General features: G+C 51.1%; 1 protein-coding gene across 1 annotated transcript in view; it reads right to left on the bottom strand.

The window, feature by feature from the left end:
* The window catches only part of ITPR1 (inositol 1,4,5-trisphosphate receptor type 1), a 163,560-nt gene extending 149,494 nt beyond the window's left edge, over positions 1–14,066 (bottom strand). The window contains exon 1 of the mRNA XM_059856856.1: positions 13,930–14,066. The gene's annotated coding sequence lies outside the window, so the exon portion shown is untranslated. The remainder of the gene's footprint in view (positions 1–13,929) is intronic.
* Between the last annotated feature and the right edge of the window lie 3,258 nt (positions 14,067–17,324).

The raw sequence follows: 17,324 nt of genomic DNA, 5'->3' as shown, positions 1-17,324 counted from the left end.
CCAACAGAACAGATTTTCAAAGACATCTTTCCCAAGCCCATTTACTGGTTTCCTGGAGAGTCTCCCAAGCCCTGCTTTTTGATCAGCGAGTTCAAAAGGCCCAGCAGCTCCTGTGCTGGAGGTTTCAAACAGCAGGAGCACCAAGGCTCCTCCAAGCTGCTCCTCCTGGCAGGCTGTGAGCCCTGCCAGCCAGCACTGCCCAGGGCCACGCTCCCACAGCTGAGGCAAAACCAATCCAAACACCTCCTCCCTCTCTCTCCATCACACCCAAAGAGGTGCTCGATGCTCTAAGAGCAGAGGGGAGCTGCAGGAAATTCTGCCCTTTCTAGAGCACAGCCCTGCCTGTACAGGGGTAAATATCCCCTTTCCCTGGGCATTATCTTGTTTACCAAAAGCACAAGGAGCAGGCTGTTAGGCAAGCCTGGAGCTCAACAAGGATAAGTTCATGGAGATCTAAAAGGTGATGTTTGCTGCTATGAAAGGCCAATAAAAAGCTAAAGTTACACTTTTCTTCTGAAAAGCTCAAAGCAGCTCTCCCTCCTCGCTCCCAAAAGATCTGTGGCACTGGGAATAACAATAACAACTTTCATTATTATTATTAAATCAAAGCACACCATGGACATTCTATCCCTGCAAATCTGTGTCACTGGTACAATGAAAAACAAATCCAGGAAAACCAAGAGATAAGAGGCCAGGCTGATCTGCAGGTAAAGGGGTCTCAGCTCCTCTGGAATCAAATCTGGGTGCACACAACACCAAACCTTTGGCTCCAGGCTGCTTGTTAAATGCCAAGGCCTTCAGCCACTGCATGTTACACAGTCTGTTCCCATTCTTTCTTGATAAGTGGACAGAAAAACACTGCTACCTATTTTAAGATATATGCCAAGAAACATACAGAAATATGCAGAGTGACTGAATTAGCAGCACTGGAAATACAACTTTTCCTATTTCCTGACTTGGATGTTAAACTACCAACTTCAGACTAAAAAACTTTTCATCCCTCAAAATTAGGCTCAGCCCTGAATTAATACAGCCCAAAGCAAAAGGTGTCTAAGCCAACAAAAACCACAGATACTCCCAAGTTAACCCTTTCTACCTGGCATTAAGGTTTCTTTTCCAGGCTGTGGGGGGATTACTTTTCCTCACAAGAGGCAGATGTTCACCATAGCTGTTCCCAAGGGAATGTGAAGGTCAAAGTTATTGACTTCCATTAGAGATTTTTTTCTTGGCAAAACAAAAGGAAAAAAAAAATCTCAGACCATTGCCCAAAACCAGGCTCAGGGATGGACAAGCAAATTCCTGCATCACTTTCCAGGACACAGCCTCAATTTTCTTCGCATTTTCTTCACCAAGAAGACCCCACCACACCATGAAATTGTAACTCTGATACATCATGATAGTTCAAACCCCCCAAAAAAGCTCTTCTGCAATTTACTGACAATTCCACTAATAAAACATTGATCAGCTTTACCCAGCACCATCACAGAGTTCTGGGTAACAGAAAGGTGATGTTAGGCCTGGCAGCAGTTGAGTGAATTGAAGAGTTGAGCTCTTCACCAGCTCATCCCCAGGATTCCTGGCTGAGCTTGCAGAGGCATCCCTGCAGAGCTGGTTTGGGGTGCAGCCTGGAACCCCAGCCTGTGCTGCTCCCACCCAGGAGAGCTGTGCTGGAGTTTGGCTTCACCAAGGGCTGATCTGGCCCCAACAACCTTGTTTCCCAGGCTTAGGCAGGGATTAATCACCCTGTAAGTCCTCACTGCCCCTTCTCCTGGATTTGTGAATACTGCTCTAACACCCATCAGTGTGATGCCATCCCCAACTCAGCAGGAGATGCTCCAGCACCTGGGGGAGCAGGGAGCCAATTCCCACTGGGGTGAGCCTCTTGTTAAACACTGACTTATCCTCAGGCTCCCCACAGTCCAAATGAACACTGGCCACCTCCATTCTTTAACAGCCAAAAGCCCCACTGACAGTTCTCCCTGCAGATGCTCAGCTTGGCCAGGGCTCAGGACCACGCTGGAGTGGCAGATGGAGAAGGGACTCAGTGACCCCACACAGGAGGGAACTGAGTCACTGCTACACTAATTCACCTTCAAAGCTTTTTACAGTCTCCTCACAAAGGACTGACAAAACCACTCCATCAAACACCAAATGATCAGCCACCTCAAATGGAGGCTTCTCCTACCTCTGACAACTGGGAAATGGGAAGCAAAAAGTGGAACTGGAAAGTTTTTAAGAGCAAAGTTCCCAGGTATCCAGTTTGAAAACCTTTTTCTAAAAGATGCTGTCACCAACAGCTGACCACACTAATCCTCCCAAAACCAGACCTCTGTGGGGGTCATCTTGGATTATTTTCTTCAGCAGGACGAGCCAGAAGCAGAGGCAGTAAAAATCTGTCAGCCTTGGCACATTCATCCCAAGTTACAGCACAGGGAGACCACAGGGACTGAGGAGAACAGACACATCCTGGACACATCACTCAGAGCATCCACGTGTGTCCCCTGGCTGGGAGGGGACACTGCCCTCCCCAAGGCACTGACCACAGACAGGATGACCAGCAGAACTCCCTGGAAGTGCAGGACAGGGGGATTTTCACACCCACCCAGTACCTGGCTCTCGTGGGTACAGCACAGCCACGCTGCTCCAAAGGCAATTGTGCTCCACGGACAAACACAACCATTACCCCACTATTTATTTATTTTAGATACACCCGTGCCAAGAGCAACTGATTTGTACTAGATGAGAGGACAGCCCTAAGAGAACATTAGCAGTTATTCTGTGCATAATCCCAGTTTTAACAGCACTTTCACAGCCCTGCAAGAGGGGATTCCTGCAGGAAATTCATCCTGTTCCTGCTGAAACTCGGCAGCGTTACCCAGGGAGCAGTGTCCTCCTCCTCCCCTTAAACGCTGCAGGAAAACAAGATTCCCTCTAGGTAAACTCACTTTGAAAAAATCAAAGATGAAGCACTGATAAGCATGGCATTATCTAGTGAAAATGAAGTCAGGTTTTCCCAAGCAGCTTAACTCAGGGGGCAGCAACGTCAACAGCAGCAACCCAAGCTGTAAAAATAATGTTCTTTTCTCACTAAGCTGAAGGTTCACATTTTAAGAGACAGAAGGACTTGCAAGGCTACAAAAGAAACACGAGCTAAAAGTGGACTGTGCATTAAGAAGTTAACTATGTCTGCCCACAGACATCCAAAAACTCCTGAGCTATGAACACATTCTACCATAATTTTTTTAAGCCCTGAAATCCTGAATCTTGATAATTCTGTTGGTGGCTGCTTCCTCATGTCTGTATCAAAGTCAGTGTCTCAGTATGTTTTATATACAGTTTATCTGCACAGGACAACAAAAATCAAGTTTCTGTTTAAGAAACTGACTAAAACAAATAAACAAACAAAAATCGGCTCAATTTCATGTGAATTTCAAGAAACTGACCTACAAGTTTTTCTGCCAGCTCTGCCCTATGGGGCTGGATCTGAACATGCATTAGCTAGTTTCAGGCAGAGAACTAAAGCCAGGAAAACCTGCTATTCAGCCCAGGAGTTTCAGGATTTCCCCCCCTGCTCTGGCGAGCACAAATCTGCAGCACACCCCCACGAGTGTGATCTTCTGACTGAGCAGAAAGCGACACAGCTCCAGGGCTCAGTTCTGATTATTTCTTACTACAGATTATCTTGTGTGTGTCTTCAACACAAGCTGCTTTTCCTACAGTGAAAAGGACTGACCAGAAGCAGCTCTGAAAGGCAGAGGAAGGATTTGTACAAGCCCTTGGCCACGGCTTGTCCCCAAAACCAAGGAGAAGCTCTGCAGACCCAGAACGGTTCCCACCAGCTCTCAGGACCCTGCTGGGTTTTAGGGCACAAGCAGAGCATATGCTCAGCCTAATGGCCTTGAAAAAGCCAGGATAGGCTTAATACAGTCCCTGAAATGCAACCCTTTTTCTCATGAAGGCACATTTCATAGGGGCAGTTAAAGCAGGATTAACAGTGAAAACACCACGCCATCAAACCGACTGTTCAGTATCAAACACCTCGATGAGACAGCTGCCTTTTGAAACGCTCAGAACGGGAAATGCAACTGCTTTGTAAACATTTCACACTCATTTCTCCCATCACTCATCTCACTCCCGATGCTAAGTCAGAAAAAACAGGTTTCAAGAGCTGGGAGTTTGCTTTCCTTGGAGAGCCGAGTCAAGGCCCCGTTTGAAGTCCCTCCTCACAGGGACTGCTTGTGACAACATCCCTGCCCCGCCATTCCTCATCTCCAGCACTTGTGAAAAGGCTTTTTCAAAGAATTCAAAGCTACTTCCCTGATTTCATGTCTCACACGTCTGCTTTGTGTGGGATTTTAATTCTTTACCCCGCGACTGCAAATCCTGTTTGTAAAATAAACGAGCCCAAATGAGTCTTATTGCCAACTGCTTGATTCCCAGCCACTGTGTCTTCCTAAGATGCTTTAATGATGTTTGTTTAGAGCAAGAAAAAAGCTCCTTGCTGTGCCCTGCAGTCCCAGGATGCACCCAGGTCTCTCCTGGCAGATTTGCACTGTGGTTTAGTGCTCAATTCAATAAACACTGGCAATTTTATATGTACTGGTACCAAAAGTGGAGCAGCACTTCATCAAAGTCTCTTCCACTATCTCGGTTGTTTAAGAATAGAATCTCCAACTGTACTTAAGTGTTTCAACTTCATTACTGCCGACAGGAAATTCCAGAGTGAAAGTTTAATTCTGTTTCAGTTTTTGACAGAAGCAAGACCAGAGTTTAAGGGCAGAGAGACAACAAAGAAGCAAACACAAAGAACTGCTTAATGGCATAAGCAGAATCAGCCAGAAATTAACAGATCTGAGAACCCCCAAGACCAGGTAAGTTTGTGTTTGAATTAAATGGAATCATCTCATTAATATTGGTAAATCAGGCCAAGCAAGTTAATGCTTTTTAAATGCAACCAAACACTGTATTATCCTGAAAATCCAGTGCTTAGATAATCTGGTAAATCCAATTTTTACAAGATTTCTTGGCTGAAAATTTGGCCCTACAGACTAAGCAAGATTTCATGTGTTTTTTTGGATAACACCCACAGAGCATTCTGTATTTTCACAGATACAGCTAACTTGAAAATCTGAATCCAAACCTGATGTTTCTCATTCAGTAAAAAAAGGAAGGTTTCCTCCCTGAGGATGCTAGGAAAGATTCCTAAGAATCCCATTAGAACAGCCAAAGAAGGGAGGAAGTGCTTTATTTAAAAGCTCACCCAGTGAATAATCACCGTGCTGGGGCTGAGGACAGAGCTCTGTCATCTGCAAAGCTTCTGACTTAGCAAATCTGAAAGGAGCTCTTTGCACTCGCCAGGGAAAGGCAAATAAAGAGATTTTGGGATGTGGATCCTGAACACCAGGATCCTCTCACACCTGCAGTGGGACCAGCTCAGGGACAGCACTGCTCATTTTATGCACAGAGTTCCATTTCAGAAATTGCACCTTAAAAAACCCTATCAGTGCAGTACATTTATCTACCACAGGATCTTGTTTTCCCTTCAGCTGCAACCTTTCATGTCCAGGAGGCTGCTCTCTGCCACCATGGGCGGCTCAGCCGTTAGATTAAGGGGGAGGAATGCATTTCCTCAGACCAAGTCTTTTTCCTCCTGATGCTTAAAATGCAGCAGGTATTTTTCTCCAATTTCCAGGCTGAACAGGCAAGATGGAGGCTGGGGAAGAGGGGAAGAAGGGAGCAGCACAGCACTGTGACTTTCTCAAGGACATGCAGCAGGTCAGACTCGGGGCCCAGATCTGAATCCAGGTCTCCCAAATCCCCATCCACCAGCCCACACTCCCCTCTGCTCCCAGGGGGCAGATCAGGCTCACTGCTCATCTAATCAAGCACACACTTCCCCTTCCTCTAAAAATAAGTAGGAAGAGGATTGCAAATTCACACAGCAAGATGAGGGCCGAGGTAATTACATTCTATTCATACTGTTTGCCACTCCACAGATAAATAGATTTATCATATCAGTGACAAAGTTATTCCAAAGTTACTATTTCATAGGTACAACTGCAGTTTAAGAAAACAGATAAAGCAACTCATTTTGGTAACTTTAACCTCAATAAAACCTCAGTACAGGAAAGCAAATGTGCACAATGTTCTTTTCTCCTTAGAAAGGGCGCCTGCCTTTTTTTTTTTTTTTTTTTTTTAATTATTTGCCCAGTGCAACCAGACAAGCTAGTTACAGAAAATTCAAGTCAAAAGCATGGAAGTTACACTCTGATAGCAATCCCTTACACAGCAGCCACTGACTGAGGTAAGAAATGTGACTGACAGGTCCTACTGACAGGCATCTGCAGGCAGCTGGAAAAAGAAACTCTATTAGAGACACACTGTCAGGAGAAAAATATCATTTCTTTGTTCCAAACTCAGTACAACCTGACAGCATCTTCTTAATCCCATCAAAAGGAAGGAGCACTTGCTGAAGCTGATACTTCCTGAAGCCCACCCTTGCTGGCTCCAGCCCTGCTGGGAGGAGGCAGCCTGGATGTCAGCCTCTGGACGAGGCCCTGATGAGCACACAATGTTTTCCAGCATATTTCTATCAGGAGAGAGCTGGAACACGCCAAAAGGACCAGGACAACCAATGTCATGGGGAAAGAGAGCAAGCTTGGTTTATTACACCAACTGGAGCTAGGCCAAGGAACAAAGATGGCCAGGGAAGAAGAGGGTACAGAACAGTCCCAATGTCACCTGCATGGCCAGGTATCTGCTGAGGGCTCACCACAGCAGGGGCTGGTTCCTGCACCCCACATCAACCCTCAGCACTCCTCAGCAAACCCAACGCTCCCTGAACTCAGCAGTTTCCTCACCTGTCCCCACGCAGCCTCCATGCTCCTGCAGCTGCCCATGCCCTGTGTCCCCCTGCCCTGACCCTTTCCCCAGTATGTTCCCAGTGCCTGACCCCTTCCCCAGCACGTCCCCCTGCCCTGACCCCTTCCCCAGCACGTCCCCCTGCCCTGACCCCTTCCCCAGCACGTCCCCCTGCCCTGACCCCTCTCCAGCACGTCCCCCTGCCCTGACCCCTTCCCCAGCACGTCCCCCTGCCCTGACCCCTTCCCCAGCACGTCCCCCTGCCCTGACCCCTTCCCCAGCATGTCCCCCTGCCCTGACCCCTTCCCCAGCATGTCCCCCTGCCCTGACCCCTTCCCCAGCACGTCCCCCTGCCCTGACCCCTTCCCCAGTATGTCCTCAGTGCCTGACCCCTTCCCCAGCACGTCCCCCTGCCCTGACCCCTTCCCCAGCATGTCCCCAGTGCCTGACCCCTTCCCCAGCACGTCCCCCTGCCCTGACCCCTTCCCCAGCTCCGCACCTCGGCGGGGGCTCCCTCTCCTCCATGGCGGGCGCGCTGTCGGTCTCCAGGGCTGGGCTTGGCAGGGTGTCCCCCGGCACAGCTGGGTCCCCTCGGGCAGAGAAGCCAAGGCCTGTGTCCCTCTGGCCAGCCCCTGCTCCTGCAGGCTCCGAGGGCTGTGCTGTCCCCAAGGCAGGACCCTCCCGTGCACCGCTCTCTGCTCGTCCCTCCCGGACACCTCCGCTGGCTCCTGGCTCTCTGGATAAAACCTCAGCCCCAGAACAACCAGCCCAAGAGGAGGAGCCACTGCCAGCACATGATGAGCACGTGTGGAGAGCCACTGGTGGCCAGGGGACCTACTTTGAGCTCCAAAGCCCCAGTGGGCCGGGCTGTGTTACAGATGAAGGCTCCAGCTCCCAGGCTGGCTTGTACCTGTTGGCCTCCCAACTGTAATTTTCCAGAAGGCAAAGGTTCAAAATGCTGAACCACCCACGAGCATCAGCATCTGAATCTCCTGAACACTGAAGAGAGGAGCAGCCAAGGACTGCAGAGTTGTTTTAATCAGTTCTCAATTAACCCTTTGGATCAGGCACCAGCCAGCTGAGGTAGGTGTCTGCATCTGTGGCCATGTGTTTCTCCTTGGAGTGGGATGCAGATGGGACAGAGCTGGACTGCAAACAAAGCTTTCTTCTTCACAACTTCTTGGCAGATTTCAGAGTTTCTGAAGAAGTGGACAGGATGGACCAAGGCACAAAGAAATGTTTATACAAGTTTCAGGCAAAACTGCTACTAAACAATTCCATAAAGTAAAAAACAAAGTACAGCCTTGGAGCAGCAGCCATTTTTTGGCCTACTATGATCAGAAATTTCTTCCTCGAGCATGCTCAGAGATTACCATCCTCTGACCACAGCAGATCATGCACCAGATGAGGAGAGGATGAACTGCTGTGTCCACTGTGACACTAGCTTCAACCAACTGAGCCTCTTCCCTCAGAGCTCAGCACCACATTACTCCAAAAGCAGAGGTGTTACCTACCATCCTAACCCAGAAACATCTGACATTTCCACTTCTCAGAGCTATTCCCCCTCCTTTGATCACCTCTGCAGCCAAATGATCACAGAAACACAGACTGGTTTGGCTTGAAAGGACCTGAAAGATCATCTCATTCCACTCCCATCCACCAGACCAGGCTGCTCCAAACCCTGTCCAGCCTCCCTTGGACACCTCCAGGGAAGATCATCAGTGAGATATGAACACTCAGATTCCTGCAGCACTCCTCATGTTGGTGTTCTGGCACGTGAGGATGCAGTTACATTGCCACAAGCCACAAATCCAAAATCAAGGAACACTTTGTGCATGTTTCCAACCCATTTTCTCTCCAGAGGGTTAACTTGCTCAGATATCAACTGACATTTTATTCTCCATAGAATGCTGCTAGGAAGTTCTGATCCAAGTTTTGACAACCTTAACCAAAACCACAAGCATGAAAATGAAACTCCTCTGAGTTCAGAATCCACAGCTGAATGTTGCAGCTTTCCTCACTTGAATTACAGTTCCTGTAGTTTCCATTTCATCTTTTTCAAAGGATACAATCCCAAAATGGTTTTGGGTTAGAAGGAACTTTGAAGAACATCTCATTGCACCCCCCACCATGGGTAGGGACACCTTCATCTACCCCACACTGCCCCAAGCCCTGTCCAGCCTGGCCTTGGACTCTTCCAGAGATGAAGCAGCCATGGCTTTTCTCAGCAAATTTGATCCCATAAACCACGAGACCTAGAAATGTACTTTGTCAACAGGTACAGCACAAGCAAGAGCCACACAAGGAACCTCAGGATGCCTCTGCCAATTTAACAAGTACTTGCAGCACCCTGGAAAGAGGATCTGCCTCCATCCCCAGCCACTGCCTGCTCATGCCAAGCCAGAGAACGAGGCAATAATTGCTGTAGTCCTTCTGTAGTGTCCATGGGGAGCAGAAATTAGACAGGAATATCGAGCCAGATAAAAGCCTGTGCAGCTTTGGCATCCTGCCTCCTGCAGCAGCCTCCAGGAGAGGCTGGGCTGCACAGGAATCACTTGGGACAGCCATGGACACAGCCATGGACACAGCCTCTCTCCTCCAGGAGAGGCTGGGCTGCACAGGAGTCACTTGGGACAGCCATGGACACAGCCATGGACACAGCCTCTCTCCTCCAGGAGAGGCTGGGCTGCACAGGAATCACTTGGGACAGCCATGGACACAGCCTCTCTCCTCCAGGAGAGGCTGGGCTGCACAGGAATCACTTGGGACAGCCATGGACACAGCCTCTCTCCTCCAGGAGAGGCTGGGCTGCACAGGAATCACTTGGGACAGCCATGGACACAGCCTCTCTCCTCCAGGGGAGGCTGGGCTGCACAGGAGTCACTTGGGACAGCCATGGACACAGCCAGCACCTGGCCCTGCAGCACAGGATACTCTCTACTGCTCTCCCAGCCTGTAAAGCAGCACCTGTCCCCACCCAGCACAGGCCACTGGATGAAACTGGGCAGCTTTTAACACCCCAGATTTTCATTATCACACACAAACAGCACAAAAAAAGGCTCCAGGCCACCCAAGCACCTTCAGTTTCTGTTGCTATCTTAGCAGAATAAACTAATTTGGGACATACAGTAATGCAGATCTTTAGGAACCAGGATTTACACCACAGTCTCATTGTGACAGAGATGTTACATTTACATAACCTTCTAGCAGCACATGATTTTCTGCCTCTAAAGCCTTTGGTCTCCATAAGCTGCTTTGCTGAGGCCGCCTTCCCTCACACTCACCCACGGGCGAGCCAGCAGCTCGTCTACCAGCTACTACAGAGCCACTACCCTCATCCCACCTCCCACGGGAGCCTCAGATTCCTCCTGGCTTTAAGACAATCCTACAACTACAACTGTCTTGTATTTATGGGGTAATAATGTCTCAAAGACTCCCAGTACACTCTGCAAGTTGACACGTCAGATATTCCAAAGCAGGCTGCTGAGCACTGAGGAGCCAGCACAGCCAAGCAACCAGGCAGGACCACAGGATCATGGAAGCTGGAAAAGACCTTCCAAGCATTGAGCTGACAGCACTGTGCCCACCCAGCCATGGCAGGAAAAGCCACATCTGCTCAGTCCTTGAACACCTGCAGGGATGGGAACCCTGCTGCTCCCCTGGGCAGCCCACTGCAGTGCTTGACTACTCTTTCAAGTGAACTTCTTTTTCCTAATATTTAACCTGAGCCTCCCCAGCCCAGCCTGAGGTTGTTCCCTCTGCTCCTGTCCCTGTTCCCTGGAGCAGAGCCTGACCCCCCTGGCTGTCCCCTCCTGGCAGGAGCTGTGCAGAGCCACAAGGTCCCCCCTGAGTTCCTTTTCTCCAGGCTCAGCCCCTTCCCAGCTGCTCCTGGTGCTCCTGACCCTTCCCCAGCTCCATTCCCATCTCTGGACATGCTCCAGCCTCTCAATGTTTTTCTTGCACCGAGGGTCCCAGAGCTGCCCCCAAGCCTGGAGGTGCCCCAGCAGTGCCCAGTCCAGGGACAGGCACTGCCCTGCTCCTGATGCCACCCCAGGGCTGGGGCAGCTCAGGTGGCACTGGTCTCTTGCCTGATGGGGCACAAACGAGCCCAGAGCAGCTACACCTGCTCCAAGAGCTCATCAGAACAAGCAGCACCTGCTCTTCTGATGGCTCCAATTCAAGGGCAGGTACCAGACAAGGGCTCAGGATATCTGGGATCTGCTTTCATCCTGCTTGACAGCACTGAACAAGAAGTTCCACCTCAATGCTGTCCATTTCAGCAATATGCCAGAAGAGACCAGCTCATCTGATGAGAAGCAGACAAAAGGAGCTTCTGCTTCCACAACAGATTTCTGGACCACCCCAATTTCACCAGCCTCTGGGGCTGTTCCCTCTTCTCTGGCACACACACAGTATGGAGGAGCTGGATCCCCAAAACTCACCCCAAACCTGCCACCCCTGCAGGTGCCCTGTTTTCCTGCTTGCCACACTGTCAGGGACATTCAAGGCTGTCCTTAGCAGAGGAGTTAATGCAAAGAGCAAGAGCTCACACCACCCAACAGCAGCACATCGTGGTTTGCAGCTCTCCCTCTAAGTTGCAACAGCCTCACTTGTGAGCTGCCAGGACTTGAGATTATTTCTTCACTTTAACTCATCTGTGCATTTTCTAGACTACAAACGAGTTTGTTGAGGGAACATGAGAGGGTTGATGGTGCTGTGGATAAGATCATGCTACAGAACCACTGAGGCTGGAAAAGACTCCCAGGATCATTGAGTCCAAGCTGTGCCCAGTCCTCCCCTTGTCCCCAGCCCAGAGCACTGAGTGCCACATCCAAGTGTTGCTTGGACACCTCCAGGGATGGGGATTCCCCAACCTCCCTGGCAGCCCCTGCCAGCCCTTTCAGTGAAGAATTCCTGCCAAAATTACACTTCTCATTTACAGCCAGAGATCACAACTGTCCCTTGCACCCCCTCCACCCTGTTCATCAGTCCCAGGACAGCTCCATTCATCCAAACCTGCAGCTCCACCGACCACCAGCAGAAATAAACCAAATGCTCTCCCTCCTGTGCTCTTCACTAAGGCCTCCTCCACCCTCCAACGATGGTGTTCAGGATTAGCACATCTCATAAAAACCATTTCCCCGAGCTAAGCTCCACCCCATGATTGCAAAGGCAAACCAAAGTTACTCCTGTTTGTTTACTTCCTAATTTATGAAACCTGGTAAGAGGAAACTATTTTCAAGGCTTAATCAACACTGCAAAACAAGCAGATCAGGGGAAAAGCCTTCATCTAAGCAAACACTTGAATCTTGGGGAAATAAGGTATTTTAACAAGAAAAACCTCTCTTATTGACAAACAAGAGGCAGCGTAAAGAAAACATTAGAAATAATCAGCTCAGCATCAGCTTGTTTTGAAACACGCTGCAACTGTAGTTTTGCTTTCACAGTGATTCTTCTGGTTTAGGCACACTGAGCAGTACAGCTTCACACCAGCTCAGGCGGCTAGGTCCCACAGTGGTCAATTCCCACGTTTGTTTCACCACGTGTCCTGTTAACCCTGCATTTCTGGCCTGATGGATGCCACCAGCTTTCTGCACTCACTGAGCAGCCAGTGCTGGGCAGCCAAAGCTCTGCTCCAGCCTGCAATGCTGCTGTTGCTTCAGGCACTTACACCAGCACAGCCACCGGGCATTCAGGCCAAGGAATACTTGCTGTGTGAGGAAATTGGTGTGAATTAAGGCACAGAAAAGAAATCCAGTGCCTGGTAGCCCATTAAGGTGGCCACAGAGGAAGTACTGAGGGGAAGGAAGGGATATTGGCCTCTCCTGGCATCACAGCTGAGCCCTGCAAGGAAAACAGCTCCACCACGGGCCTCTGGCCTGGGCTCAGTCAGCCAACCCTCCGGCTCAACCCTCTGGAAGTCCCGGGACACCAGGCTAATTCCTGAGCCCAGCAAAACAGCCTCAAAGCAAATAACTAAACGCCCTCTGAGAAATAAAACACATGCACAGGTACCGACCCTCACTAATAAATAAAACCAGCGGCTCCCACACACGCTACTCCCCGCACGACTCGCAGTCACTAAATCTTCATCAGGCGAAGATCTGGAACGTATTAGCCACGTTCTCCCTTCCTGATTTGTGAGCAGCAGGACCTCAGCCCGATCCATCTGCGGCTGAGCAGGCACAGAACCGCTGCACGGCAATAAATTCAACTCAAGCCTTTCACCTGTTGGAGTCTTTTCAGACAAACTCCTGGCGGCCAGAGCAAACCCACCTGGGGCCGGGAGGGGAAGGGCTGAGGCAGCCCCAGCTGGTCCCGCCGCATGGAGCCCGTTCGCTGCGGGAAAAGCCCGCACAGCCAGGGGCACAAGGAGCCCGTGCCCCCCGAGGAGCCCCCGAGGACCCGCAGGACGCGGGCGCTCGGCACGGAGCCCTGAGGCCGCTCGGGACTGTGGCGCATCCCACGTACACGCATGGGGAATGCACACGTGCCCCCACCCCTTCCCCCGCCGAAGTCCAGTTATTGTAGTCCAGGAAACAGCCAAATATTTGGCCTGTCAGGCCAGTCAGCGGGACCCTCCGAAACATCCACCCACAGCTGCCCGCTTTTTGACCATTTAAGAGGAAGATCGCCCATAGCCAAGTCCCCATCGGCGCTCACAAGTGTTTACATAACGCCAAACATCCCTCGCAGCCGAGCCGCGAGCACGGGGGCAAAAACACGGGGAAAGTTGGAGCGGACGCGCAGCTCCGCTGCCGGGCCCGCGGTGCTCCAGGGGCCGAGACCCCGCTCCGGCAGCGCTGCGGGACCGCCGGGACGGCGGAGGGGGCTCTGCCCGCTCCTGCGAGGGCTGCGGCGGCCGGGCATCCCCGCCGAGCACGGGAATGCATCCCTGCACAGCAGCGGGCTGCATTCCTGGGTACCCCCGCCTAGCAACGGGCTGCATCCCCGGGTGTCCCCACCCAGCACCAAGCGGCATCCCTCGGGCTGCGGGACGGGTCTGCCCCGACGGCCACTCATCGCCTCCCTCCCTGCCCAGACATACCCACTCTCTCCCGGCCGTACCTGGCTACGGAGGCGGCGGGGCGGGCTATGGACGGCTCGGCAGCTCCATACCGGCGGCGCTCCCGGTCCCGCTCCCGGAGGCTGCGCCCGCCGCCGCCTCAGCTGCGCGTCCACATGGTCACTGCGCTCCGTGCCCGCCGCCGCGCCTTAAATAACCCGCGGGGCACGCTGGTTAACCGAGTCCTGCCGCTGCCGCGCCGCCGCGGGGGCGCGGCCCACGGGACTACAGCTCCCAGCGTGCCCCGCGGCGCGCTCCGGGCGGGGGCGGCGGACAGCGGAGACCCTCCGGGTCCGTGCGGTCAGGGACGGGGATGGACCCCCAGGTCTGTGTGGTTAGTGCTGGGGATGGACCCCCTCTGTCCGTGCGGTCATTGATGGGGAGGGATCCCCGGGTCCCTGCGGTCAGTGATGGGGGCGACCCCCTCCCGGTTGGGGACGCTGGATGTGTTTTGTTCCGGGGGGTCCGCACAGAGCCGGGGGGCGAGCGTACGGGAGTACCGGGCATAGAGGCTGCGAGAGTAAACCCTGAACAAACGCTGAGTAAACCGGGTGTCAGCGCTGTTTGGGGAGCGCAGAATAGCGGGAAGTGAGGGCTGAGGTGAGCACCTGCCTGCACAGGTACTGTCACCTCTGCCGTGACCCAGGTGCGAGCCCTTGGCTGAGCAGAGTCGCGGCTGTTCTGCAGGAACGGCTCCAAACTCTGGAAATAGCGAGTGTCATTGGAGCTCCTCTTCACTAAAATTACGGCACGGGGGTATCGCTAACGAGACATCACAACTTCAGCCAGAATGACCAGCAGTGAATAAAAAATAATAATATTTAATTTATTTATTGTATTATGTAATTATTTGTCCTTAAATATTAGCCAAGCTTATTCCCCACAGTTGCACTCTGATTTTCCTGCCCTCTGTGGCTGCCTGGCAGCACCCAGAGCCCTGCAGGGCTGGGTACAATGTTTGCCTGCAGAACAACTGTATCGCTTTAACTGGGATTTAGGTGGAGGAAACAGTTCCTTCCTTGTCACCCACAGACGTGTGCTGCCGTAGGTAACAGGTAGGAATGGTGCCCAGCTCCTTGCTCATTTCCCTCTCTACAGCAGCAGGAGAACGCTGGTGAAAGGGAACAAGCCCAGATGAGCCAGCCTGAAATCAACACAACTTCCCCTGCACTGGCTCTCCATTAAAAATAGCTCCAGAGGAGTTGGAGCTGGGGCTCTGGAGCAAGGATATGCAGAAGCTGAAGCCCGTGACTCAGGAACTGAAGCGAAGGTCAGAGAACAGAGTTTTATGGGTTTCCTACATGGCTGCAATACTACAAGCCATTACTCATCAGGAATTTGGCAGAGTAGTGGTGCCTAATATCATTAGATAATCCTAATGAATTCTTGTGTAATCAAATCTAATCTCTGGATGGGTTCAGCGGCTCCAGGGCAGTGACAGAAGGGCTGTCACCAGAGCCAGGGGCAGAGCTGTGCCTGCTGAGCACCTTGAGCAGCTCTGCAAACAGTGTGACTTAAAATAGCTCCAGCACTGAGGGATAAACCCCAGCAGCAGCACCGGGGGAGAGCACAGGAATGGACTGCCCAGGGAGGGAGTGGAGTCTGCCCCTCTGGAAACATTCCTCCCCCAAATACCAAAGCCCTCATTTTTGCTTGTGGACTAGTTTGATTCTGGGTCTTGGTCAGTTCTTCAAAGGCTGAGGAGCTCATAGCATCCCAGAATGGTCTGAGTTGCTCCCAGACCCATCCAAGCTGGTCTTGGACACTTCCAGGGATGGGGCAGCCACAGCTGCTGTCTCTGGGCACCCTGTGCCAGGGCCTCCCCAGCCTCCCAGGGAGCGATTTCTTCCTAACATCCAACCTAAACCTATTCTCTGGCAGCTGGAATCCATTCCCCCTTGTCCTGTCATTGCATGCTCCGATGGCCTCTCACCAATTTTTGGGCATTCAGCCAAAAGCACCAACCAAGCTCTGCGAAGAACTTGCTAGATTTGAAGGGGTGCTGGCAAAGACAAGATAATCATGGAAGTTTCCAATGCAGGAGAATGTTTCCATTTGTCTTTAGGAGCTTGCTCTGAGCTGCTGCTGCAGGCACTGTGAGTTCATGGGGCTCCTATAATCTTACAGCATTGAAAAGAGGTAAAATTGTAGGGCAGTGTGGGAGTGGGAAAGGTCACCTTGGGAAGGACCAGAGCATTCCCTTACAGGAATTTTCCCTGATAATGAGACCTACAGGAGGCAGCCCTGAGATGGGAATAGTCCTGTTCAAATGAGGGCTGGGCTTGGAGCCCACACACCCCCAGAGGGTCGAGGGAACCAACTCAAGAATTCAGAGAGGAAATAGTGAAAAAACACTTCTTGGTAGGTATCACTTCAGCCCTGGGAGCTGCACTATGAATGTTTGGCCCAATTTCACATGTGGTTTCTGTCACAGGAAAACAACTTGTGAGGGATTTTTATTTTTTGCTATTGGAATACTTTGTTCTTTTTCTCCTTTTCAAACCTCGTTCTGCTCCACTCCTACTTTATTTTTAGCAATTATGGAAATTCAGCACTGATGAAAGATGTTAAAATGAAATTCCAAGTCTTTTATTTTCTTTTTATTTCTATTGTCTTGTTTTATGTTGACAAATTTGCACCTAACCACTGGATGTTTTGGAAACATTGCACCTCCAGCCTGCCAGGTGGCTTTGCATGGTTTTGTCTCTGCTGTTTTGGTCTTGTCTCTTTTGTCAGCTGCAGCTCAACAGCCCTGGAAGAAAAATGAGAGCAGAAGATATCCCAGGGCTGTGAGGATCAATCTGTCTCCTCTTGCTCATGGCTGGTCTTCACATTGGGGAGGATGATCCCAGAAGTTCCCTGTCCTTAGGGAGATCCATGCAGGCACTCAGGGATGAAAAGCACTCCTAGAAGACCTCAGCCTCTCATGAAGTGCTGGAAAATCTCTCATTCCCATCACATTTTAATAACAGCAAGATCAGAAGCGTGGGGACTCGGTGTGAGGAGAGAGAAAAACTAAAGGCTGCATGGCTGAGCACAAAATGATCCACAGCAGCAAAAGTTCTCCAAGTCCTCAGGATCTCAGTGTGGAAGTTGCTCAGAAGCAAACTGTAATTATTTCATCTGTTCTCTGGGGAGAGTAAGGAATATGGACCCTCCTGATGGAGCCACACAAATGATGCACACAAGAATTCCAGGAAAATGAGCCATGAGAATGAGTGGGCAGGATACAGCAGAGAGCTGTCCCAGCTCGTTGGAAATCAGCTGATTTTCCTGAATTCCAGCACCCCACAGCCAGAATCCCAGGGCTTTATTAAGGGGAGGTTGTCTTGGCAGGCTGTGTTCAGTTCTAGAAGTCTGCAGAATTTGGATGCCTACCTTTTGCTCTCGCTTCAGT

This window comes from Haemorhous mexicanus, chromosome 11 (genome assembly GCF_027477595.1).
Source record: "Haemorhous mexicanus isolate bHaeMex1 chromosome 11, bHaeMex1.pri, whole genome shotgun sequence".
Lineage (NCBI taxonomy): Eukaryota > Metazoa > Chordata > Aves > Passeriformes > Fringillidae > Haemorhous > Haemorhous mexicanus.
This window is presented reverse-complemented; position numbering and strand designations above follow the sequence as displayed.